The following is a 25,012-nucleotide window of genomic DNA, read 5'->3' on the forward strand; positions in this document are numbered from 1 at the left end:
AGTTAACTAGTCGAATGGAAATTGCCATGACTAGTTCACTAGTGGGTGTTTTGGTGCACACTAGTAAACTAGTGACACTTTTTAGACCTCACTAGTTAACTAGTGGGCATTTGTGTCTTCACTAGTTAACTAGTGAGCAGTTCTGCCTTCACTAGTTTACATGTAAGTGTCACACTGAAGCCACTAGTTTACTAGTTAAAGTTCCTTTGGCCAGCATGTTAACTTGTGTGCCACATGCAAATGTTGTGGGTGGGATTTTGTGAAATTCTGCGCTGTGATTGGTTGTCATCTTCTATTTGGACATAGGGAGCCAATAGAAAGCCTCAATTTCCAGAGTTCTCCGCCTCCTAATTTTAATTCTGCGCCACTAGCTGACTACTGTGAATTTAGGCTTCAACTAGTTTACTAGTATACATTTATGACCTCACTAGTTAACTAGTTTGGACAAAGGATGCATCAACTAGTTAACTAGTGAGCCTGCTGCCATCACCTAGCTAGCTAGTAAGCCATTTATGGTTCACTAGTTAACTAGTGACATTGACCTACTCCAACTAGTTAACTAGTGAGAAGTTTTGCCTTCACTAGTAAACATGTGCACATTTTTGGCTGTCACTAGTTAACTAGTGAGACCCAAAAGCCTTCAACTAGCTGACTGGTATGCATTTTGGCCTTTACTAGTTAACTAGTGGACATTTCTGGCTCTCACTAGTTAACTAGTGAAGCTAATATGTGTTCACTAGTTAACTAGTGTGCATTTATGCTGTCACTAGTTAACTAGTGTGCACAAACATGGCTCACTAGTTAACTAGTTGACAAAAATGGCTTGCATGTTGGCCTGATATCAAGATATCAGAATAAATGCCCAAGCGGCTGGCCAAATTACATAGAAGTTAATAAGTGGGAATTTGACATTCAGTAGTCAGCTAGTAAACATTTTTGTACTTTACTAGTTGACTAGTAAAATATAGAAGTCTTTAAACTAGTTAACTAGTGCACATTTCAGTGTCCACTAGTTAACTAGTGAACATGCTGAGCATTACTAGTTAACTAGTAAGATATGAAACATATGAACTAGTTAACTACAGAGAATTTGGGCCTTACTAGTTAACTAGTGAGCATTTTGGCTGTCACTAGTTAACTAGTTCACACAGAAATGGCTCACTAGTTAACTAGTGGACAGAAATGGCTTGCATGTACATGACAATTATGCCTGATATCAAGATATCTGAATAAATGCTCAATCGGCTTGCAATACATTTTGAGCCTTACATGTTAGCTAGTGAGGACAAAACACTGTCCATAATGAACTAGCAGGAGAAAAATGCCATTCACACTAGTAAACTAGTGGAATTTGAATAAATACACAAACGGCTGGCATTTTGTGCAACTAGTTAACTAGTGGGACGTAACATTGTCCCACTAGTTAACTAGTGTGCAATGTCGCACTTGCATGCAAATGAAGAAGGCGGAACAAGGATTTTGATTGGTCCATTTAGGACTCAGAAACCTAGAAAACATGGCTGACTTCGTCCAGGCTGTTCTAAGAGCAAACTTTTATAAACTAAGATCGTTTGAGCATAAAAATATGTTTTGATAACATGTCTAGTGACAAAGTTGTGGTGTATTGCTGTAATCTTCGTTCAGTTAATGTGTACAATCTTTAGTTTTTCAGTCATTAGTTTGAAAAGTTTTTAGACCTCACTAGTTAACTAGTGGGCATTTGTGTCTTCACTAGTTAACTAGTGAGCAGTTCTGCCTTCACTAGTTTACATGTAAGTGTCACATTGAAGCCACTAGTTTACTAGTTAAAGTTCCTTTGGCCAGCATGTTAACTTGTGTGCCGCATGCAAATGTTGTGGGTGGGATTTTGTGAAATTCTGCGCTGTGATTGGTTGTCACGTTCTATTTGGACATAGGGAGCCAATAGAAAGCCTCAATTTCCAGAGTTCTCCGCCTCCTAATTTTAATTCTGCGCCACTAGCTGACTAGTGTGAATTTAGGCTTCAGCTAGTTTACTAGTATATATTTATGACCTCACTAGTTAACAAGTTTGGACAAAGGATGCATCAACTAGTTAACTAGTGAGCCTGCTGCCATCACCTAGCTAGCTAGTAAGCCATTTATGGTTCACTAGTTAACTAGTGACATTGACCTACTCCAACTAGTTAACTAGTGAGGAGTTTTGCCTTCACTAGTAAACATGTGCACATTTTTGGCTGTCACTAGTTAACTAGTGAGACCCAAAAGCCTTCAACTAGCTGACTGGTATGCATTTTGGCCTTTACTAGTTAACTAGTGGACATTTCTGGCTCTCACTAGTTAACTAGTGAAGCTAATATGTGTTCACTAGTAAACTAGTGGGCATTTATGCTGTCACTAGTTAACTAGTGTGCACAAACATGGCTCACCAGTTAACTAGTTGACAAAATGGCTTGCATGTTGGCCTGATATCAAGATATCAGAATAAATGCCCAAGTGGCTGGCCAAATTACATAGAAGTGGGAATTTGACATTCAGTAGTCAGCTAGTAAACATTTTTGTACCTTACTAGTTGACTAGTAAAATATAGAAGTCTTTAAACTAGTTAACTAGTGCACATTTCAGTGTCCACTAGTTAACTAGTGAACATGCTGAGCATTACTAGTTAACTAGTAAGATATGAAACATATGAACTAGTTAACTAGATAGAATTTGGGCCTTACTAGTTAACTAGTGAGCATTTTGGCTGTCACTAGTTAACTAGTTCAGAAATGGCTTGCATGTACATGACAATTATGCCTGATATCAAGATATCTGAATAAATGCTCAATCGGCTTGCCATAAACCGACACACCTACTCACACCCACTTCACACCTAACATTCTCCAAACATTCTCACAATCAAATCATTACTATCCTTGTACTGAGACTATCACAATGATACCAGACATTAATACATTTACATTTCATGACACATGGATACATTATATCAAGGTAACATCCTTTGTCCTGTATACCTGATAACCCTTGAACCACTACATTAGCATTTGATTGGGGGAGGGGAGGGTGTCTTTGTTTTAAACCAAGAAGAAGGCCACATGGCAATTAAATTATTAATCATTTTAACCGTAAAATTATTGCTATCAGTTCTCAGCAAACAAAACAGAGCCCCAAGAGTCCACTCTCGGTCTTAGTTGGCACTGCCTTTCCGATGAGCTGGGTTACAAACATAGGCTCATCTCCAGTGCAGAGCCCACCATGAGGACAGGGTGTATCGTGTACTTGCCAGCCAGTATGATCCCTTGGGTTTCATAATCCAACATACCACCAGGGCTGAAGTACTGGTTCAGGCACTGTGGCGGACTGAGCGTCAGTGGGATGAGCCCATTCAAGATGACTTATATGGCAGGCATGGGAATCAGAGCTGATCGACCTGCAAAATGTCACCATTCCCAGGCGTTACACTCCATTCAACATCACAAATGAAGAAGTGGAGTTGCACGTATTCAGTGATGCGTCAGAGAAGGCACAGGGGGCTGTTGCTTACCTGCGCGTGGTGGACACAGCTGGTCAAATTCATGTCTCCATCATGGCTCGATCACGGGTTGCACCCAAGAGGCAGTTATCAATCGCGCGTCTGGAATTATGTGCCGCGCTGAGTGGTGCCCAACTTGCCAAAGTCCTGAATGTAGAGCTCACACTACCCATCAAACGCTGCATCATGTGGTCAGATTCCACCACCGTATTGAAGTGGATCCAGTCTGAATCTCAGCAATACAAAGTGTTTGTGGGAACCCGTGTTGCTGAAATACAAGAGCTGGTTGGAGCTGATAACTGGAAGTATGTTGATTCCAAGAATAATCCAGCGGACGACATAACCCAGCGACTGAGTTTGGTCCAGCTTGCACAGCCCAATCGCTGGCGAAACGGCCCTCCTTTCCTTCAGTATCCGCTTGAGCATTGGCCAGTTTGTCCCTCCATAGTCGTGGATGATGCTGTAGAGCTTCGACAGGGCATCTTCTGTGGCACGGTTTCCACCACTGATGCATCATTTCCTGACCTGAGTTCCTGTGAATCGTGGGGTGACCTTTTACTTAGCACTCATCAGGCCCTCCATGGGGCGGCCTCACAATCTATGACGGCGTCTGAACGGATTGAAGCTGAAGTGGCCCTTCTGAAGAGAGCACAACTTCAGAGCTTCCCTGAGGAGGTGATGCCACTCAAAGCTGGCAAGGTCATACGAGCTAGCAGCAGACTGAGTTCACTTTCACCTGCACTGGACGAAGCTCTTGGACTCATAAGAGTTGTTGGTAGGCTTTGTAAGGCTGAAGAGCTAGATGAAGACAGTCTTCATCCTATTCTCCTCTCCCCTGATCACATTTTTACCCGTCTCTTGATCCAAGACTACGACAAGCGCCTCCTTCACCCAGGTCCTGAGAGGGTCTTTGCTGAGGTCAGGAGGTCATATTGGATACTGAGAGGACGTCAGGCAATCCGAAAGCATCAGCGACAGTGTGCTGAATGTTGTAAGTGGCGCAAAAGGCCTATGGTACCTCAGATGGCTGATTTACCAGCTGCTCGGCTCCGTCTGAATCAGCCCCCTTTCTGGTCCACAGGAGTCGACTGTTTACAATGTAAAAATAGGCAGAAGACCTTCAACCAAGGCAGAAATGGAAGGGCTCTACAGGGGACCTCTCTGTCGGACAGTTAGTCCTTGTGATAGACTATCAACTTCCTCGGGCCTTGTGGCCTGTTGGACGGGTGAGTAAGGTTATCACAAGTGATGACGGGAAGATCCGGACTGCTGAAGTGGACATCAATGGCAACACATATCTACGTCCAGTTGCCAAACTGATTGAGCTGCCTGAAATGCCCAATGAGGTAACTGGTGTAACCTAAATACCAATGCGCAGGGACTTTATGCTGTTAACAAATTTAGCTAGTAAATTTGGGGGCGGCTGTACAAAATCCCTGCTCCTCCCAAAAGGGACGCTGTTCCTTTAAGAGATTTTCCCTTTGCCACGAGGGTTGTGTGTGTGCGCATGTTCTTTCTTTTGGTGCGCAATCTGAAGCTGTAGAGACGTTACTGCTGGTCAAGCACATTGTTGGAAACTTTGCACTTTATTTTCTGTCCTGTTGTGCGTTGTGCGACAATGTAAGTGATGTTTACTATACTTTGTTGACACTGTTAATCTCTTTGGTTATACCTTTATATGTCAGACTGCCGTTTAGTAAGTGTAAATGTCTGGAAACATATTAGCATAATTGCCGCGAATGTGTTGAATGTTGCAAATTTAGTATGTAATTTATATTGTGATTAGCACATAGTATTGATGCTATAATTACATAATTAGCATGTTACGGTTTTGTATATTCATGTAACTTAACTGTTTGCACTTTGTATTTGTAATGGCCTTTGGTAATTACGAATGGCAGACTGTTACAATGTATAGCCATGTTAGCCACATTGTTCCAGCCTTTTCCACGTGCTACTTTATACTGCCACACATGCTACTTTATACCGCCACGTGGTAGTGTAATTATTACTGATGGTGAACCTGTTCAATATAAATGTCTATTTAGCAATGCTTGATTGCACAGTTAGAATATGATGCTGATTGTATTCTGTATTTATTATTTTCTAGAAACCACAACTTCACATAACTATAAATAAATGGAAATATTCCAGTCACATACTTTGGAGTGTGGAATAAATGATCAATAACATCTCCCTGGAAGATCTGCATTCTTTCTGACCGAAGAATTAGGCCAGCCATTGTACAACCCGCAACATATCTCATAATTCCCTACAGATTGTTTATCGCTGAGGATCAAGAACCACACCTCCCATTAGGCAGTGTCTCTCTATGTAAACTATTTGACCTGTCCAGCATCGAACCGTTACCTCTGTGTTCGGACACCACTATGACGGTTGCGTTTCAGCTTCTTGACCGCAAGTCCACGTCAGCGTTTTGTCCACCGTGCAAATGAATTGCACATACCCTAGTGACAACAGCTTTGTGCCCACAACAACAGTCTCCTCACCTGGTGACACACACACACTAGGGTTGCCACACATACTGGAATTTCCGGGATTGTTCTCTTTTTTGAGTGAATGTCCCGGATAATTACTAATCTTTTTCGGGACACCAACTGTCCCGGTTTTGGGTGAAAATGAACTTCTGATTATAATTTCTAGTTTCAAATGGAACCTTATAGTTTTCTTTTGCTGCAATTCGATTTTCTTCTTGGTTGTGTTTATCGGACATCAAATCCTGTGTACACGGACATAAAAGGCATGTTTTTTGTTTATTGGCAGAAGTACAGTTTACCTTATTACCCCGAACTGCCCCTCAATCACAGCTATGACCCCAGACCCCACTTTTGCCGGCCTAGTTAGATGCGCCTGTCAAGTAGTTGTAGCTGTATTTAAGGTAGAAAGGAACAGCGAGAGCGAGTGAGACTGTGTCTGCGTCAAGGAGTGCATCAGGACAAATATAGGTAAGAGACAATAGGAAATGTTTCAACATTGTATAGGCCACTAGGAGTGCAAAAGATCCGGGGCTTTAGCCCAGCAAATTTTTTTTTTACGGGTGTCCGGGGGTTTCTCGCCCGAGAAATTTTGAAAATTGGGCTGTTAAAGATGCAATTTCAACATAGTTTGAGAAGGAAAGGAAGGCCAATCGTTCGGGTCCTAATCATCATATTTTAATAACTAATAAAGCTAATTTTCCCTCACTAGACCTAGGCCTACTGAGTATGGTATGTATGGGGCATTAAGAGAAAAAAATTGGCATTTAACAGAGACCTCACACCCAAACAATTTTTTATGCCCATGAGGTGATGAACGAATGCATCATTTTCAGGTGCTACTCTAATCGCTAACTGTAAATTGATTAATCCAACACAACTTCTTGTTCAATTTTCATTGGCATGTTTGCCTAGTACTACCTGTGGCTAGCCTGGCTCTTGCACTTGGTTTATACCCTATGTTAGCTTGCAGTGTTAAAAAAAAAGCCTGTTGACTACTGTACTAGCAGACGTTTAATCCCAAATTTTTCCCAGACTTTGAATATATAAAAATCATGTGTCTTGAGCAGGCTTGGAATTTCACCATTCTGGGGGCAAGGCCACTTGGCCTTCAGTTGGGCATATTTGGTGGGGGGCACAAAGGCCACATGTCAGGGCACCAAGGCCAAAGTTAACTATACAGTAGTAGGCTATAAAAATGATCAAAGTTGTATTTAGCCTATTCACTGCAGTAGACCTGCATCACTGTATGAAACATTACAAAAACATGAAACATGACATATTACATAGAACTGTAAATCATCTGATCATCTAATATTTGCAGATATCTAGGCTATGAAATCATGTATTGAACAATTTAAGCACAGCTCAGCTTTAAGAAACTCAAATAGCCTAGATGCATGCTTAGCATTTTGTGATCATTAAGGCTACTTTCACAAACTCTTAGTCAGCTGTCCTATGATTTACCAATATAGGCGATATTTGTAACATTTATTTTGTATTTGGCCCGTTATGAAATCATGTGGAACAATTTAAACACATTGTAAAACGTAAAGCCCAAATTTGGAGACATCCATGCATGTCGAAATTTACTGCAAATTCAAAACTAGATTACTCTGGAACGGCTAACTGTACAGGGGACTGCTTTACACTTTTGTGTTCGGTAAGGTCTGCTGTTTATTCTGATATATGGTTTGTCATGTGTTAAAAGAAGGGTTCGTGAAGTATTCCACCGAGATGAATGGGTAGGGAGATCATGGGACGCAAAACCTTCAGTAGAATGTATGATTAAATTGAATTATATTATTTACTTTTCTCGCGAACCGTTCAATACAGCAATTATCGGCTAACATCGTTTAAAAGCTGAGAAAAAGCTCTTTCATGTGATACTTGTGATGTCTGTGTGATGAATAGGCTACTTCGCGAGTAGTTCAACTGAGAAGAATGGGTGAATTTGGACGCACTTTCTTTCTTGCACTGTCACTTTCTCCACTGCGTAAAAGACTAAATTAATTTGCGCTGTGAATGCTAAGATTATTTTGACAGGCCACAGGCTAAATAAAAATCGCTATTAGTAGGACGCAAAGCAGAATATTGAAATAACGGGGCACCAAGGCCACTGTGGCCTGTAAACCTCTGATTTTCAAAGGGGCCTCACGGCCAATGCAAGGGGCTACAACGGCCATGGCCGTCATGGCCGCGTGAAATTCCTATCCTGGTCTTGAGTAACCCTTTGAAGTAATCAATTACTATTTTTTCAAATTTTCCTGATAAAGTGGGTGAAAAGGAGTGTTTTATGCTTGGTCACAATTGTGACCGTTGGGAAACAACATAGTGCGATTTTAGTGATTTTCACACATTTCATTGTGCAATCATCTAATTTTCAATAAATTCCAGTCAGAGATGATAAGGGGACATTGTCCCAGGTCTGTTCTTTACTTTTAATTTTGTATCACAATACAATACTCAACAGTGCCTCTGCAATTCTCTATTATATTATAAGTGTGCCGATTTTTACATAGAAAAGGCATTATATCACACTATTATGACTATAGTGTAAACAACACCACCCTACAATACAACAGCAACCACAAATGTTACAAAAAGTGATGTTGTTTGTTTGTTTATTATTGTATTATTTAATTTTATAATTCATTATTTAATTAATTAATTAATTACACAACAGATTGTCCTGCAAGTCTACTGCCATACTTCCAATGCCATTAATTGCCTTTCCATTGGACCAGCAATTGGTCTCCTTTGCTCAGTGGTATTGTTAAGGTCACTACTGTAAATGAAGTGAACCTATGTTACCTGGTCCCTATGCTCCAAAGGCCTTATATTCATAAGGCCCTATGTCCCCAGTGTCCTATGTATCCTGGAACCTTTGCTCATTCGGGTACCTATTATGTGCTTTATAAAGCTGGAGGGCGCTGGAAACATACATGCTTGACCTGGGGAACACAGGACCCCTGTCCATGATCCCATCACATATAAACCTGAGGAGCATAGGAGCCTGCTCTGACCTCAGTTATTGGCCTAATCTAGTGTCAGAGGGGTGTGATGTCCACTATATTGCTAAATTTGATTAATTTTACCACTGGATTAAGTAAAGTTCTAAATACATATACAACAGCATTACCATATGAGCCTGTCTGGCATCAAACACACAAGTGGAGAGGTGTGTTTTGGTGAGTGCTGTTAAACATATTTTCATCACAGCATGCAACTACAGTAAGTAACTTGCCATCTTCATAAGGCCCTATATTCCCAGTGTCTTATGTGTCCTGGGACCTATGCTCATTCGGGTACCTAAAACAGTATGTGCTTTATAAAGCTGGAGGATCCTGGAAACATACAATGCTTGACCTGGGGAACACAGGATCCCTGTCCATGATCCCATCACATATAAACCTGAGGAGCATAGGAGCCTGCTCTGACCTCAGTTATTGGCCTAATCTAGTGTCAGAGGGGTGTGATATCCACTATATTGCTCATCCGTGCTAAATTTGATTACTTTTACCACTGAATTAAGTAAGGTTCTAAATGCATAATAGGAAACATTCTGTAATTTGGACATACAATGTGTGAGCAGATTCTTGAGACACTTGATCTTTATTTTTGATCACATGAAGCTTTGCTTCTGGTTCGTCTGACTGGTCCCTGTGGCAGAGGCCCTTTACTGTACATAAGTGGAGGGGTATTGTTGGGAAAAGGGGTGGGGAATACATTTTCTGGTAAGGTTGTTCATATCTACTGCAAGTCTCTGCATAAATTTAGCCAATATGCCTTCAACAGGCTGACTGGCAAGTTGATTATACCCCCCACCACCTTGTTTATATGTGACATTATGTAATATAATAGTCAATAAGTATAATGATTTACTGTTTTTGAGGTGTGATTGTAAAATCTGGGCAGTCAGTTAGATCTGATATGTGCAAGAAGTGACTGAAAGTGAAATTAAAATAAAGAACAGCATAGAAAATCAGCTATTACAATAGCTATATATAATAGTGTGGTATAATGGATTTTCTATGTAAAAATTGGCACACTTAGAATATAATAGAGAATTTCAGAGGCCATGTTGAGAAATGCCATGTGATACAAATTTACAAGTAAAGAACAGACCTGGGACAATGTCCCCATATCATCTCTGAATGGAATTTGGTGGAAATTAGATGATTGTACAATGAAATGTGTGAAAATCCCTAAAATCGGACTATGTTGTTTCCCAACGGTCACAATTGTGACCGTCATCATGTTCACTCATGCTATGAGAACGCTGAACAAAGTTCATATATTTCAATTGCATCCCTCCATACTAGACACCTTAAAGATGATGTGTACCAAAAATCTTTGTCCTATGTTTACATAAACATACTTTTCTAAGCTTTAGTTTGGGAGCTTTTTGGTGGACATTTTCTGGTCAGGGCGCAACCAAAACATAAGCAGGTGTGGATATGTGACAAATTACACTACACATTTGGCACTGCACATATTTAACTGAGACCCTTTCATATTTTTATTTTTGGGAGAAATGTATTGATAATTCATCCAGTAACAGTTTTAAAGGCACAAGAGCAAGATTTTTTTGTACGGTCACAATTGGGACAAGTTCATGGAAAACAAATGCTTATGAAGAATGTGATTCGATCCCACAGAGCCGGTAGGATACGTAAGTAAGTTTATCTCTTTAGTTATCCAAATAAAGCTAGTTAGTAACTCTGACTATTAATTCAAAGCTAGAGCTGGCTGCAGCTGATGGAAGTATCAGGGGTTGGGGGAGATGATGTCTCACTCAACCCCTACTTGCGCTGGCTGTTTTTCCCCCCTAAAAAACGTTCTTGTATCCGTATTAACTAACTATACGCTGCAATAGTAGACTATTAAACTGTAGACGGGCTCTGGTAATATCAGTTCTACAGAGATTGGTAGAATAGAACACTGATTTGCCATAAATTATTCCGACTCCATAAGGAACGGCAGGTCAGCGCTAGTAACAATGCAAACAGCCTCTAAATCCACTTTAACTACTTTGTAAATAAACATCACCTAAATATCACTGAAGTGTACTGAATCTATTTTTATTACAATTGAAACACAGACATAAACACGCCCACACACACGTAAACAACCTGAAGCTAAATTTATTTTTTTCAGATATGAACTAAGCGGAAGTCATATTTTGTACCGCTATGCGGTACATCTAGTTACATTTCATTGCATTTCATTCACACTGCATTTATAATACCAGTCATGTAGTACCATCTCAATATGGTAATAATGGAGTTTATGTTTGTAAATGTAATGATTTAATAATGAATTAGTTAATGACATTTCAAACTAGATGTACCGCATAGCGGTATAAAATATGACCGCCGCTCAGTCCTGCACATCCATTCCGCGAAAATAAATCATATTAATGAATTTGTCTCCATCTTCTACTCCATCCCCCACTCTTGAAACTTTTGTATTTGGAATGTGTGTTTGCACACATTCCGCACACAAAGTAGCTTACTGGCGCTGCAAAGGTGAATAGATTTGTTTCTGGGCCAAAAAATCTGTAACATTGTTATAAAACCTTTAAAATCTCTAAACAATCACAAGTAGGGCAGTTCATCACAGTCCATCCATTGCAAATGGACTGATGAAAGGTACACCTGGCTACATTGTATTTGGGAAAAGCAGAAGGTAGCAGCATAATGTATTTATTTATTATTAAACAAAACAATCCCTGTCAGTTCCATGCAGTTTTCAACAGCTATCAAGAAGAGAGGTCATGTCATGGATTTTTGTGAATGTTTCTTCTTCTACATATGCATAAGTTTAGTCATCTAGTTCAAATGATATTCAGCTTTATTGTCAATGCACAAATTAAATACCAGTAGTCTAAAACAAAATGCCGTTTTACCCAGTGGTGCAAATAACTGACATGTCCAAAAGGGCCTTCATGAAATGCGTTGCGAGACTGTTCATACACATTTTAACGGGCAAAGTTGAAGAGCTACTGTCCGTTATTGTTTGTGCAAATAATATGCTGATTCATGTTCCCTTGCATTTTGCAACCATGAGGTCCATGGTTAAGCTCAATCTTTTGACGCAATCTTTTGATTTTCACCCAGCCTAGTCCATGGTAGGCGCCCGATAGAAATATTGTTTAATTTTGCGATTGAGATATCCACGCACTGGCGCCCCCCCTGCGACGTGTTCGCCCCCCGGTTTTAGAGCTATTCTAATTGCAAAAATGCATAGAGGGAGTTATGACAAAACTGTGACTGTTAACAAACTATAAGCTATATAAGGTAGGCCCTATGCTAGGCCTATTACACAACACAAATTGTCACTAGGCTATGCTGGCGACCCAAATAAAAGCTCCTTTGGAACCAATGGCTTACACCTTACAGTATCAAGCTGCCACCTCTTGGCGAAAAGTTAATAGTTTTGAATATCAGTAGTAATACATTTCACGTAGCTGTGAATCACGGAAAGGGCGAATGAAGTGGACACTTCTAAATGGAACCCACCCCACTGTACAGTAGCTCAAGGTCTGTGGCTAAAGCAGCCATAATGAAAGCGTTATCATTGTTTGGATACTTCACACACACGTGTTTTTTAATCGCATAGACTACAACTACCAAGCTGGAATCAAAGCACATCGACTCCCCTCTCACACCCTAAACACGCACTTCGAACAAACAAAAAGCGCCTCAGTCTCACGGAATAGCCATAGGCAAAACTGTATCTGACCGGTGTAACGTTGGTACGAAATCATCCATCGCAAAGAATGATTTTTGTAGCACGTGCAACAAATATGTGTAGGTACAGCCCTGCCCTGAATACATCTCAACGTGCGCTCTAAAACATCTGGTTTAAATGGAGATGTAGATCATCACGGGTGCGTTAATAAATCTACATTGCGGCGAGTTGACACAATTATTCACTTTGACGAATTTATGTAGTTTCAGTTACTTTACTTTGAGCCATGCTCTTCCTTACTTGAATCACCTTTGAAAATAGAGGATTGAAGTAGCCTATGGGTGTTTGGGAATGAACGTTGACTCAGATGCTTTTTGAGACCTTGAGCAGAAATGTCCCAGCCCGGTGTTTAGGGTGCATCATAGACAGGTTATCTTTCAGGTAGCCTATATATTTTCCATTAAAAAACCATCACGTAGCGAACGTGTTGTGGCTAACTCACTTAGCTCCTGTTAGTAGCCTAGGTTATGGTCATAAGCAAATGAGATGACAGTGGAAAGATACAATTAGTGCTGTTATCGATTTGCTTGGTAGCCTATAAACGCATTTATGGTTTTCTACAAATACATCAATAATCAAATTGGCCTCCATCACTCAACCATGCTAACGGTAACATTATTTTACCTACGTTCTGCTATTGATAGGATTAACGTAGCCTACCTGCAGTAAAAAACAAGCATGTCCGATAAACATTCTCAGATTTATTTCGGCTTCAAGAGGAAATGGGAATTACATGTCATGCAGAAATCATCCTACCCTTAGACGTTCTCTGCAGTAAACTAGCCTACAGTCTTGTCCTTGTAGGAAGCGTAGTGTCTTTCCAACCCACTTTAGATTAACTTCCAACAAAATTACGTCTCACTGCAACGATGCGCCATCTAGTGGACAAACGACTACTTATCGCCAATACTTATGCAGCCATGATGATGATGAATATTTATTTTGGCTTTCTTTTAATCCTACTGAATTTGTAATTATGTATCGGCCGTTCTAATACCGATAGTATGTGGGTGCCTGTGTGTGTGTGTGCATGTGTATATGTGTGCACCACCATCTACAGGCCAATGAGTGTACAGTCACTAAATGTACACATAACTTAATTTTTTAGACCCCCCCATGGATGAAATTCTACGAAACTTGGCATACCCCCAGAGAATGTCAGGTTAATCATACACATAAAATTTGGTGCAGTTCTGAACGTCTTTACTGAAGAGAGGGGCGATTAAAGCAGAATGATATTGCATTTTCATTTTTTACCGGGGGGGTGCAAATCACAAATGAGTGATTATGGGCTAGGTTGATGTGGGCCCTTGAGACCAACATACCATAAAAATGTCTTCATCCTCGGTGCCACGGTTCAGGTAGTTATTTAGGAAAAACTGCATTTTTTGGGTTTCGGGGGGCCCAGCACGGAGGGGGAGTGGCCCCCGGGGACCAAACGAAATTTTTCCGTAAAAGTCTAGTGGGGCTACATACCCACCAAATTTCATGTGCCCCGGTGTTTCGGTGCCCCGGGTATCGTTGACCAAAATTTCAGGAAGTAGATGACGGGAAAAAAAACTAAAAAAAAACTTTAACAATCCCTATATGACCGCTTTGCTAGCTTCGCTAGCGGCGGTCATAATTAGTGGTTGCTTACCTGAACAAATGACTCCAGCATCTTCATCATGTCCACAGTTGCTGCTACCCCACCCCTGGTGGCCACAGCTCTTCAGTGTGGACTCTGATCCCTCACAGCTCACATCATCCATCTGGATTTTCCCTGATCCTTCTCCAAAGTGATCTCTACCCAGAGCCTGTACAGCATCACCACAGTCCAGCTCTCTACACACCACTGCAGCATCAGTCATATCCCAACTATCATCACACACGGTGCCCCACTCTCCTGCATGATACACCTCCACTCTCCCAGAGCATCGACTGTCTCCATTCACCAACCTCACTACATCTGTGGGATTGAGAAGACAGTGACACATCGTTGACTGGCTCAGAGAAATATCAAAAGAATACTGATAAACAGTAGTCTGTAATGTTTACATTGTTATTATATTACCATTACAAACCAATCCAACATCGTGCTTGTGAGAGCAGTTGTGTGAGGGTGTAGGAGATGTTGGGCAGAGTTGAATCTGAGTCTCGTTGCCTCCACACTGGATCTCCTCTGACCACACCTGGCCCTCTCCCTCTCCAAATGCAGCTGCTCCCAGCACCTCTACAGGAGCCCCACAGCCCAGCTGTCGACACACAACCTCTGCATCCTGCTGGTCAAATGTGGTACTGCATACAGTGTGTCTGCTCTCCTTATGAAGCAGCTCCACTCTTCCAGAGCAGTGAGAATGGCCCACCAGTTGGACTCCTACAATTTCCCATTATTTATATATTTATTCATTTGGCTCACACTTTTATCCAAAGCAACTTACATACAACAGTTGTTACAGGGGCGAGTCTCCCCAAAGTCACCAAGAGTTAAGTGCCTTGCTCAAGGGTACAACAGTGGCAGCAGGGAGTTTAGCCAACATTGTTTTTCTGGCTACAGCTCTTTAGCCATTACACTACCACCGCCCCATTTATCTGAATTTTTTATTTGAATAGGTTTATTGAAATTACCCTATCACTTCACACACTAGCATATTTCTAAAAATGTAGTCATATTATGATAGTATGACAGGTGTAATAAGGCCTGTGATTAACTAAATTATCAATGTTTTCAGTTAGCCCACCTGAGCAGATGACTCCGGCATCCTGATGATGACCACAGTTTTTTGCACCCCATCTTTGTGCGTTGCAGTCCTTCACTGTTGACTCAGACCCCACACACTCCACATCACTCATCCAAATGTCTCCTGAGCCCTGTCCAAACTGAGCACCTTTGAGAGCTTCTACAGCCTCTCCACAGCCCAGCTCTCTACACACCACTGCAGCATCACGCAGGTCCCATCCGTTATCACACACTGTGCCCCACTGTCCTCTGTGTAGAACTTCAACTCTTCCAGAACAGCGACTGCTGCCATTCACCAACCTCACAGCAGCTAGGGTGGGAATAAAGAGATGATGATATATTGGGACAGTGCTAAAATATGGCAGATTTGTTACCATGAAGCCAATATTTTATTTGTACCTCTGCAGATCAGCCCAATATTGTTCTCATGTGAGCAGTTGTTGTTCATAGGGGATGTGGGGCAGAGTTGAATCTGAGTCTCGTTGCCTCCACACTTGATCTCCTCTGACCACACCTGGCCCTCTCCCTCTCCAAATGCAGCTGCTCCCAGCACCTCTACAGGAGCCCCACAGTCCAGTTCTCGACACACAACCTTTGCATCCTGCCAGTCAAAGGCAGCATAGCACATTGAGGCCCATTTCTCTTTGTGAAACACCTCTACTCTCCCGGAGCAGGGGTTGGATCCATTAGATAGCCTGGGTACTCGTGCTGAAGTTCAAAGAAAGCCAATAATACAAGCTTCATCACCATGTATTAAACACAAACAATACATCAGACATACAGTTAATATGAACATGGGGAGAGTGTAGTACTGTAGCTGCCTGGCAGTAACTTGAACTAGGTAGAACCGATTGTTTTTTTTTGTTTTTTTTCCTACTGACACTACTCGGTGACCTGGAAAAACAGAGATCTATGTGAAAATTCTCCTTTAAGTCCAGGACTGTTTTAATATCTTTCTATCTTTAATGTCTTTAAAACATAGCCTACATGAGCATATTGAGACATTTTGTCTAACATTAGTGAGCTAACATTTGACGCACTTCACACCCAAAAAGCCACCTGTGTGGACCAGTGTGCTCAGCTGGAGTAGTAGTGGTGAAGGTAGAGAAGGTACAGACCCATGTACAAACTAGATGTACCGCAAAGCGGTACAAAAAATGGCCCATGTACAAACCCAATTATACAGGAGTCATATTTGTCGATCCTTGCAAGATGAATCAATGGTAAAGAGATTAATTTGATACTGAAATGAAACACAGGTTATATGAAACAGATATTCTTTCCATGTGAAAGTTGACATAATTATGAATGTTATTGGGCCTGACAAACATATCATATCATACAAGCTTAATGAACTTATATGACTTCAGGCAGTCCAGGTGAAAACATAGTTGATGTACTACAATAGTTCAAACAGTAGAACAGAAAATCAATGAAACAACCTGACTTGTCCTTTGATTCCCATTTGTTTGTGTTCACTTATATCTTTAACACATCATTGGCTCAAGAGACAGTTCCTACTTGCCTCAAGCAGTCTGTTATTGTTCCAGTACCGAAAAACAAAAGTCCATCATGTCTGAATGACTACCGCCCAGTAGCCCTGACGTCTACAGTGATGAAGTGTTTTGAGAAGCTTGTGAAAAACATTATCTGCTCATCCCTCCCTGCCTCCTTCGACCCCCTCCAATTTGCTTACAGAGTCAACAGGTCTACAGAGGATGCCATCTCAAACCTCATGCACACCACCTTAACTCACCTGGAGGAGGGGAATGGGAATTATGTGAGGATGCTGTTCATTGACTTTAGTTCAGCATTCAACACGATAGTACCTCTCACCTTGGTCACAAAGATGAAGGCCTTAGGACTGAACACTGTAAGGCCCGTCTTTTGCCCAAACCTTATGCATTTCTAAAGAATTCCTTTTGCAGTCAATTTACATGTGTGGATGCCTGCGTTTGATCTGTATTGTCTTAGCTGGCCATGGCCAAAGATCCCCAACACCCGCTCATGCATAAAGTGTGACCATTTGTTCCTTGTTCTGGCCCCACTACTGAGAGATAGCTCAGTCCTGGGCCTACTTGATATCTTTTGGTGAGATAGGCCAACCTCATTATCATACAGTATTGCTCTGTAAATATGTGTTGTGAATAATACATTCATGTTTGGTCTTGAATTAATACTTGTAATGTGGGCAACAGTCTGATTATGGTTTTGGTACAAAATGAATGTATCTGTGCATAGTTGTAGATTAAGAATTAAACTGTAGCATAAAGTTGTGATATCCAGCTGGGCCACACCCATCCACCTCAGACAACAAAGGCTCTGATGAGTCGGGGGTGGCCCAAGTGAATTATAAAAGTGGAGGCTCTGGTCCTCCAGGGGGCTCTTCTTCTCTCTCTTCTCTTCTCTTCTCTTCCTCTCTGCTCTGCTCTTCTGTCTTCTTTCCCATCTTGGGGCTCTTCCTCTCTCTCCCTCTTCATCTCCCTCTCTCTCCCCCTCTTCCCCTCTCTCTCTGTCTCCCTTTGTCTTTCACTCTCTCTCTTTCTCTCTCCCCCTCTCTCTATCTCTGGGTTTGTATTGTTTTATCTGGTGTATCAGTTATCTCTAACTTGTCAAGTTTACCTCTGTGAATTGGTTAAGTTTTCTTTGTTACCATTTGCTACTTTGTTACAGTAGACCATGTGAGTTTTCTTGTACATTCAACTGAAGTGATATTGGTTACATTTACCTTTAAGACTTAATGCCTATTAAATTGTTCATTTGCCTACCAATCGGATAACTTCAATTCTCGTAGTGTGCCATGCCATTCTCCTCCATAGCTGATAAACTAGTTACTTGGTAATGGATTGGTGATACAAATTATTAATCAAAATGGAGTCAGATTAACGAGTATGTAATAACATCATTGCCATTTAACTCTTCACCCTACTTGTCCACAACAAGCTCCTTTAAGTGATGATATAGCTCGACGTCTCTATGTTTCCGAGGCTATATATATATATATCATTTCGGAGCGTTCTTCTTACAGTGGTGACCCCTTTCCGTGATCGATTTAATGTGATGACCTAAAGTTCTGGATGCTTAATTTGGTGAGTATGATCCGATATTCTCAAAACCGTATAGCAACGTTGTTTTCCTGAGGTTATATTTCTAGTAAGGAATCTGCTTAATCAGATACCTAAGCAATTAAGGTGTGAATCCTAGTTAAACGGTACATATATTAAGATGGCCATGGATCGCCAGGAACGTACGCTGCAGGACTTGGTGGATGTGATGCGGAGATCGCTCTTGGCACCTCCTGGAGGAGGCGCAGGCCACCCGCCCGCTTTGGTCGCTGTGCCAGAGAGATATGATGGTGATCCAGAGAAGTGCAAGGGTTTCCTTATGCAGTGCTCCTTGTATCTGGCTCATTATCGTGAGCGATTCACCACTGAGCAAGATAAGATTCACTTTGTTCTCTCCCTCCTTTCTGGTCGCGCCCGGGAGTGGGCCACGGCGATGTGGAGTCAAAGTCATCCGATGCTGAGATCCGAGCAAGACTTCCATTCACGCTTCCGAGAGGTGTTCGATCATCCAGCTGCTGGCCGTGACATCGGCAGCCTCCTGTGTGAGCTGCGTCAGGGTCGGCGCACCGCAGCGGACTACGCGCTCCAGTTCCGCACTCTTTCATCTGGCAGCGGATGGAATGACGCCGCCTTGTTGACGCTATATCGCCGGGGCCTGAGTCCGGAACTTCAGGCGGAATTGGCCTGCAGGGGTGATAACAGAAACCTGGATTCGTATATCCGTATGTCCGTGGCGATTGACAATCTGCTGCGGGAGCGCCGCCCATCCCGAACCGTGACCTCTTCAACGACCCGGCCAATCCTGATGGCAGGCCACGTACGCCCTCCCGAATCGACCACCGACCCTGAGCCGATGCAACTTGGGCGCGCACCGCTGACTCGAGAGGAACGCCAGCGACGATTCCAACTCCGGCTGTGTCTCTACTGCGGCGCCTCCGGTCACATGCGTCTCTACTGCCCGGTCCGTCCACCTGATCGAGATGGCGATGCTGCAGCGGCAACGAGGGTGAGCGCAAGATTCCTCCACAATGTTTCTCAGAGACAACTCACTCTTCCAGCTAAGATTATTGTCACATCGATCTCTCTCTCTCTTCCAGCATTAATTGACTCCGGTGCGGCTGGAAACTTCATCGACGCAACGTTAGTGATGAAACTGGGAATCCCAATCCAATGCATAGAACCTCCACTCACGATTCACGCACTTGACGGCCAGCCTATGGGAACAGGGCAGATAACACACCAAACTATTCCATTACAGCTCATGGTTGGGGCCATCCACACAGAGCAGACACAATTATTAATCACCAATTCCCCCAATGATCGTTTAGTGTTAGGCCATCCCTGGCTTCAGCAACATAACCCTGTAATTTCCTGGAGGTCTGGCGAAATCATATCCTGGGGCACTGAGTGCTTTACAGCTTGTCTATCACTCCCCTGCCGTTCAACGTCAATCGAAAGTCCAGCCACTCTTAATTCTGAGGACGTGCCTTCTGTATACCAGGAGTTTGCGGATGTATTTTCTAAGATTAAAGCCACCAAATTGCCACCGCACCGTAAATGGGACTGTGCCATTGAGTTATTGCCGGGGGCCCCGTTGCCCCGAAGTCGAGTATACCCGTTAACAATCCCAGAAACAGAAGCTATGGAAGTGTACATCGACGAAGCTATGAGTCAGGGGTTTATTAGACCGTCCACCTCCCCTGCAGCTTCTGGGTTTTTTTTTGTGGAGAAAAAAGACGGCGGTCTAAGGCCCTGTATTGATTATCGGTCCCTTAACTCTAGTACGGTAAAATTCCGCTATCCGCTGCCTTTGATCCCCGCTGCCCTGGAACAGCTGCGCACGGCAACGATTTTCTCGAAATTGGACCTCCGTAGTGCATATAATTTGATTAGGATCAGACCCGGGGATGAATGGAAGACTGCATTCATCACCAATCGGGGACACTACGAATATTTAGTTATGCCATATGGGCTATCGAACGCTCCCAGTGTCTTCCAATCGTTCATGAATGAGATATTCAGAGACATGTTGGGTAAATTCGTAGTTATTTATATTGATGACGTCATGATTTACTCACCTGATATACTTACGCATATCCGACATGTCCGCCAGGTGCTCCAACGCCTCCGGGACCACCAGCTGTTTGCCAAGGCTGAAAAATGCGAATTCCACAAGACCGATATCGCATTCCTTGGGTACGTGCTGGGACCCGATGGAGTGCGCATGGATGATCGTAAGGTGGCAGCTGTGCAACAGTGGACTGTGCCGCGGACGATCAAGGCACTGCAACAGTTCTTGGGGTTCGCAAACTTCTACCGCCGGTTCGTGAGGAGCTTCAGCACAGTGGCGGCGCCGATGACTGCTCTGCTAGGGAAGGGAAAGAAGAGTTTGAAGTGGAACGTTGACGCACAGGGGGCCTTTGATCGCCTGAAGGAACTGTTTTGCTCGGCCCCGATCCTCAAACAGCCAGATCCATCCCATCCCTTTGTGGTAGAGGTAGACGCCTCTGAAGTAGGGGTGGGAGCCGTCCTATCGCAAAGGCACGGGACTCCAGCGAAATTGTTCCCCTGCGCATATTTTTCCCACAAATTATCCCCCGCGGAACAGAATTACGATGTAGGGAATAGGGAACTCCTTGCTATTAAACTGGCACTCGAAGAATGGCGACACTGGCTGGAGGGAGCCTCTCACCCGTTCGTTGTGCTCACTGATCATCGCAATCTAGAATACCTGAGGGAGGCGAGGAGATTGAACTCCAGACAAGCGCGATGGGCCTTGTTTTTCACTCGATTTAATTTTGTCGTGACGTACCGTCCAGGATCAAAGAATGGTAAGGCCGATGCTCTTTCTCGGAGATTTAATGCTGAACAATCACGCGACGCATCCGAGCCCATTCTGCGGCCTGCCTGCGTTGCCGCGCCTGTCCAATGGGAAATTGAAGATGCCATCTGCAACGCGCTACGAGCAGAACCGGCCCCAGACGACACCCCAGCCCGGAAGTCATACGTACCGGCAATCACTCGACCCCAGTTGATGCGATGGGTACACACCTCTCTTACGTCAAGACATCCCGGCATATCACGGACGATTGAGCTGGTCTCTCGGAAGTACTGGTGGCCTTCCTTACGTGAGGATGTGAAGGATTACGTGATGTCGTGCCCTGTGTGCGCCCAGTCTAAATCACCTCGGTGGTCACACATTGGTCACACATTAGTGTAGACTTTATTACAGACCTACCGCTGTCTAATGGATTCAATACTGTTCTTGTAGTGATTGATCGTTTCTCAAAGATGTGCCGGCTCATTCCCCTCTCTGGTCTCCCGAATGCCGTCGTAATGGCTGAGTGTCTGTTTAACCATGTATTTCGCCTTTATGGAATTCCAGAGGACATTGTGTCGGACAGAGGGCCTCAATTCACCTCTCGCGTATGGCGAGCCTTTTGTGAACGTCTCCAAGTGTCCATCAGTCTTACGTCGGGCTATCACCCACAAAGCAATGGGCAGACTGAGAGACTGAACCAGGAGATCGGGAGGTATCTCCGACAGTACTGTGGTCGCAACCAAAGTGACTGGAGCAGGTTTCTTAGTTGGGCGGAATATGCGCAAAATTCATTGTATCACACCTCGCTGCGACTAACCCCTTTCCAATGTGTGTTAGGTTATCAGCCCCCACTGTTTCCGTGGGAGACGTCACCTACGGATGTACCAGCCATTGATGACTGGTTCAAGCGGAGCAGCCAAGTCTGGGAATCTGCGAACACACATCTGGGGAGAGCTATCCGCTCGCAAAAACGCTTTGCCGACAGACGCCGCCGTCCCAACTTGAACCTTCAACCTGGGCAACGAGTGTGGTTATCAACAAGAGACATACGACTACGCCTTCCATGTCACAAGTTGAGTCCCCGCTACATAGGACCGTTTAAAATATTAAAGAAAATTAATCCTGTCTGTTATCGCCTACAGTTGCCGTCCAGATACCGGATCTCTCCCACCTTTCATGTGTCGCTACTTAAACCAGTGCACTACAGCCCCATGCACCCACCCGCCGAAGCTTCCGGTGCCCCGGCCCCGCTGGTGGTGGGTGGGGAACCTGCCTACTCCGTTCGGGCCATCCTGGACTCTAGAAGACGCGGGGGGCATCTAGAGTATCTGATTGACTGGGAGGAGTATGGGCCCGAAGAGCAGTCATGGGAACGGGCTCGAAACATCCTGGACCCTACGCTGACTGCAGAGTTTCATCAAACGCACCCAAGCCGACCTGCCCCTCGTTGCCGGGGTCGCCCCTCTAGCCAGAGGTCGTCGGGGGTCTCCCGTGGAGAGGGGGATACTGTAACATCGGAGCTGCGCCCTCTGCCGCTGCTGTCACGGGGAGAGCAGTCACAGCGACCACGCCCCCTCCAGAGCCGACCGGGCTCACCGGAGTTTTAACACCTGCAAGTAATGAACTAATGAGCCGTAGACTATTTTAGAGACTCTCCTGGCTGGCCTCAGTGTGAGGTATTGTTTGCGACTCGTATAACGTACTAAGCCGTGATTCTATGTATTTTGGATAAACCCGTGTATTGACCTAGATAGTTTTCCCGACTGTGATTTTCTGGATTCTGTATTTTTGGATTGACGCTTAGATTTTCTGAACAACCTGTGCATCTACTTGGACCGTGTATTCTGACCTGCCCTTTGGATCGTGTTTTGGACACTTTTGCCTATTTTTTCCCTGCCTGCCTGTGTTACCGAACTTGGACTGTATTGTATTGACTTACGTCTGTGGATCACCCCTTTGTACTGTCGCTATTAAAACTCCTTTGCTCCTCGCACCTGGGTCCCTTCTGTAGTCATTACACCAATAGTCTGCCAAGAGGGCGTCCACACATGGCTGACTGGGTGTGTGGCAGACACATAGTGCTAACATTTAAATGATCACTCAATTTTATGTACTAGGTTTGTTGTATGCTACTGTATAGAGCAATAGACTCTGTAGGTTTTTTGTGTTTTCAAAGCACCTAGACTGTACAGATAACCTAAGGCAGACACATAGTGTTAACATTTAAAGGTTCACTCAAATTTATGTACTAGGTTTGTTGTATGCTCCTGTATAGAGCAATAGACTCTGTAGGTTTTTTGTGTTTTCAAAGCACCTAGACTGTAGAGATAACCTAAGTAGTAAAATTATTCCCTACAACTGACAGGAGAATCTTTCAAATATTCATTCTTAACAGTCCCGACAGGATTATGATTGTAATGTCCAGAAGTGATAAAGCACATATACATACTTAACATTAATGCCAAAAATTGAGGAATTTGGATTGTTGGGAGTAAGATACATGAAAATTGTCCTTTTGATTTATTTGACTTTCTTTTGGTTTTGAAGTTTAATGTTTTCATCAACAAGAAATGATTTATTTTATGTAACAACCTTTTCAAACTGAGATACACCAGAAACTTGTTTTATTTCTTTTATTCCAGAATTTGCATATTGTTTTTACCTGTTCTACTCTCTCCCCTATCTTTTCTCTTTCCTGTCTCTCCCTATCCCAACTCATAGAAAATAAGACTGTTGCTGTTCGCCCACAATGTAATGAGATGTTATGTCAAAGCTATGATATTACATGTCTGATTTCAAAATCCCAGTTATGGATTTGAGCCGTTGCCAGGGTCTGCTCAACTCCCCAGGTCACCTTTACACAGAAGACAAAGACATTCGCACCCAGGGGGTGTGACAGCTAAAGGACTCGTGACTGGAAACCTGGATAACTAATGCCAAACGCATGGCACTGATTTGAGAGTCTCCTTCGGACACTATGAACAACAATGAGAAGATGGACGACGGGTCTTGTTTTGACATCTGTGAATTTATGAGTGACTCACGCTGTCAACTGGGCGATCTGTAAGGCCCGTCTTTTGCCCAAACCTTATGCATTTCTAAAGAATGCCTTTTGCAGTCAATTTACATGTGTGGATGCCTGCGTTTGATCTGTATTGTCTTAGCTGGCCATGGCCAAAGATCCCCAACACCCGCTCATGCATAAAGTGTGACCATTTGTTCCTTGTTCTGGCCCCACTACTGAGAGATAGCTCAGTCCTGGGCCTACTTGATATCTTTTGGTGAGATAGGCCAACCTCATTATCATACAGTATTGCTCTGTAAATATGTGTTGTGAATAATACATTCATGTTTGGTCTTGAATTAATACTTGTAATGTGGGCAACAGTCTGATTATGGTTTTGGTACAATTGAATGTATCTGTGCATAGTTGTAGATTAAGAATTAAACTGTAGCATAAAGTTGTGATATCCACCTGGGCCACACCCATCCACCTCAGACAACAAAGGCTCTGATGAGTCGGGGGTGGCCCAAGTGAATTATAAAAGTGGAGGCTCTGGTCCTCCAGGGGGCTCTTCTTCTCTCTCTTCTCTTCTCTTCTCTTCCTCTCTGCTCTGCTCTTCTGTCTTCTTTCCCATCTTG

General features: G+C 43.3%; 1 pseudogene; it reads right to left on the reverse strand.

The window, feature by feature from the left end:
• Positions 1–25,012, reverse strand: part of LOC143136798 (scavenger receptor cysteine-rich domain-containing protein DMBT1-like) — an 83,891-nt pseudogene that overhangs the window by 37,323 nt on the left and 21,556 nt on the right.

Source organism: Alosa pseudoharengus, unplaced genomic scaffold, assembly GCF_046254945.1.
Source record: "Alosa pseudoharengus isolate Yale_2024_CS ecotype anadromous, Long Island Sound unplaced genomic scaffold, YU_APseudo_1.1 YU_APseudo_1.1_scf_20, whole genome shotgun sequence".
Classification (NCBI taxonomy): Eukaryota; Metazoa; Chordata; class Actinopteri; order Clupeiformes; family Clupeidae; genus Alosa; species Alosa pseudoharengus.